Here is a 3,677-nt window from a genome sequence, read left to right on the forward strand (position 1 = left end):
CGCTAGGGTATGCCTCTCAAGTCATGAAAATTCTAAAGTTTTGGAAAGTTACAATCCCTATTGTTCCTCTTCTATCCCCGTCTGCTGCTCAAGAGTTTGACTCTGCAACTCTTTCGCATATGGGCTATCGATGGGACAAAGACCGCAAGTGCTTCTACTTTTTTGAAAGAAAATCCAAAACCAGAATTTACAACTTTGACGTGCCTTCTGAACGCATCCATGTTGCTGAAGAACAGCCTGATGAGGAAATGCAGGATGCGCCTGAAACAGATGTGCCTCAAGCTGAGGCCAATACTGGTTGGGGTGAGTGGGTGCCACGAAGGTGGTCTCCCACCAACTACGTACCTGAACCTACAGCCCCTCCATTCGCCGGTGGTACTTCAGCCTCAACACCAAATGCGGACATCACTCACATGCTTCAACAGATGGAAATCGTCAACAAAGAACGCCATGAAGAAGCACGGTACTGGCATGTTCAACAAACTGAATGGCACAATGAGCATCGGGATTGGCATGATGAGCACACACGGATGTATCACAATCAACATGCTTGGCACCAAGACTTGGTCAAATGGCATCAAGTGTTCTACAACGAAATGTCCAGCTTTATGGATGACTGCCGTGAAAATCCTGGGATTATGGACAGCTTTCGAAGCGTTGAGGTTCAGAATCGGTTTAGGCAATACTCCTTCATGGGACATAATCCAGACACGATGCCTCCTCCTCCACCTCCGCCAAGCTACCGAGACCCCGACAGACATGATGAGGAATCCTGTGGTGGCCACAATCCAAATTAACCCACCATACCTTTCATTTCAATGCATTTCATTTCATTTGGTTGCACATTACTTGTTCTCGCTTATGTAACTTCTAAACTCGTTTGCACACTTTAAATGCTTTTAAGGTTCTGTTTATCTCTATTTGTTATTGCCCTTACCTTTTGAATGATTCTTTGTGAATGATTCTTTAACTTGCCGCTTCTTTCTGTGTGATTGATAGCGTATTATCTTTTTTGCCATGCCCTGCTTCACTTTCTACTTGATAACTATAGTTCTTCCTCTTTTTGATGTTGACAAAGGGGGAGAAAATGCAGATATGCACAAACTCAGGGGGAGTATCACACATCTTGCCAAGAATTTGCCATCATCAAAAAGGGGGAGTTTGTGAAAGAATTCTTTAACTTGAATTAACTTTTAATGATAGCAAATTGTGTGAACATCATCCAAATTGGTTGTGCATTGCATTACATGATATAATTGTGTTTTTACTTTGTGATTCATCCCACTCTATTGTTGCATAACCACACATATATATGTACATTGAAAAATTCCTTAAAATAACTATTAAAATGCATTTTGCAACAGTATGTATCAATACATGAATCTGTGCATCGATACATGCAGCCTTGATTAATGTCAAAACAAATTATGTTCAGTATGTATCGATACACACGAGCCATGCATCGATACATGGAAGAGCAAAAACTCTGTGCATCGATACACACGACTTCTGCATCGATACATGACCACTTGAGATAGCCTGTGCATCAATACATGAGCATTAAGCATCGATACAGATTAGTGTAAATACCACATGCATCGATACACACGACTCCAGCATCGATACATGATTGATTAATTTGACCAAACTTCATGCAACTTACAGTATGCATCGATGCACACTCCTGTGTATCAATACACAAGGTTGTTTCAAGTCATAACAGAATCTGTTTTGCAGCACATATATACAGGTTTCAACAGCAAAACAAAAACACGAATTCATTGAGCAAAAAGACAATTGAACACAAGATCAAAGTAGTGTTGGAGCAATTGTCAGTGAGCACATAGAAACCTGAAAGAGACTTCATCTTCTTCATCTTCTCAATCACTCTTCTTTCAAGAACATTTACACATAACAATTCTTGTTCTTTGGATTAAAGAAGCATTGAGATAACGTTCAGTGGTGTGATCAAGGATCTAGCTGTGGGTTGCAGTGGAACGATCGAGGATCTAGCTGGGTAGAAGATTGAAGGGGGTTTCTAGGAAAAACCTACTGGTTTGTCCTTCAAGAACTGGTGTGTTCTTGAGGGTTTGGGAGTCACATTTGCAGAACAGATTCAGCCGCAGCGTTGCGTTTGGAGATCGGGGGATTTCGCAAGCAGGTCGTGGAACCGGTGAATTGTTTGCAACTTTGTGCAGGAAAATCTTGATCAAGCTCAGATCAAGTGAAGGTTTATACAAGAAGAGGTTCTTAGAGATTAGAAATTCTGTCTTTGTATCAAAACCTTGTATCAACGGATTCGGCAATAATTGATAATCAAAGTTCTCAATTTCATTTGAAATTGAGAGGGAGACGTACCCACACGCGAGGACGACGTGGGGAACTTCCTTAACAAATCTCTGCGTATCTTACTTTTACCTTAATCTTCTTTACGTTTCAAATGCTGTTTTGCAAATTCTGTTAGTGTGTGGTGATTGATTATATTTCTGGACAGCAGTGATAACAAAATCTTTAGTCATACACCATTGTTGTTCATCATCAAACACTCACACACCAACTGTTTGACAAAACGGTTAACTTGATTGTGTTCATTGGAAATAGTATTTGAGGATAAGCGCATTCAATCTGTTAATATTCTGTGTGTATTATTTCTGTCATTCTCATTAAAATCCAGCAACTGCACTTGCGTGTCCGGCTTTCTAGTAGCAGTTCAAAATAGACGGAAGTCGATTCGGGACTGCTTTTTCCGCTGCTTTTGAAAACTCTGATTAAACGTTAAATCCGTTAATTTTTAAAGAGGTGATCTATTCACCCCCCCTCTCGATCACTAGCCACACCGTCTAACAAATAGCTGATATTTTCAGCATGCCTCAAGTTTAGGCTCAACCAACCCCTCAAGTATCAAATGTTAGGCAGGTCAAAACGCCTGAAAATGGTAATGGACTAAGTAAATTTAGGCCAAAATCAAGGTATTCGACCACCAGAACCCACACCTAATAAGGAGGACGAAGAATACATAGGTTAGTATAATCATAGGCATGTAATGGTCCAGAGGAATTAGAATGCTGACTAATTTCTTCGACATGTCCAACAAAACAACTTTGAGGGACACAACAACATAGCTAATATGGTCGAACAAATTTTGGCCCATAATGGCCTTAATGTGGGACTCCATAGACCCAATTTTATATCTCCTTTATCATAATACATTCAACAAATTGAGCTCCCTATGGGCTGGAAAGTCCCAAAGCTTACCAAGTTTGCTGATGACACTAGTGAATCTACGGTCGAACATATATCCATATATCAAATTGAGACTGAGGACATAGCAAATTATGAGAATTTGAAAATGAAGTATTTTCCAAATTATCTAATGAAAAATGCCTTCACTTGGTTCGCCATACTTCGTACAAACTTGGAGTTAATTAGAAAGACTATTCCATGAACAATTTTACATGGGCTAGTCGAAGATAAGCCTTAAGGAGTTGGCTAGTGTTAGGCGAAAAGTTCTTGAGTCAATTGACGATTATTTGAACAGGTTCAGACTTCTTAAAGCATGGCGTTTTACATAAGTCCCCGAACACGAGTTAGTCAAAATGGTCGCAGATGGCCTAGATTATTCCATTAGGAAGAAACTAGACACTCAATACCTTAGGGTCATGGCATAATTAGCAGAT

Source organism: Lathyrus oleraceus, chromosome 4, assembly GCF_024323335.1.
Source record: "Lathyrus oleraceus cultivar Zhongwan6 chromosome 4, CAAS_Psat_ZW6_1.0, whole genome shotgun sequence".
Taxonomy (NCBI): Eukaryota; Viridiplantae; Streptophyta; class Magnoliopsida; order Fabales; family Fabaceae; genus Lathyrus; species Lathyrus oleraceus.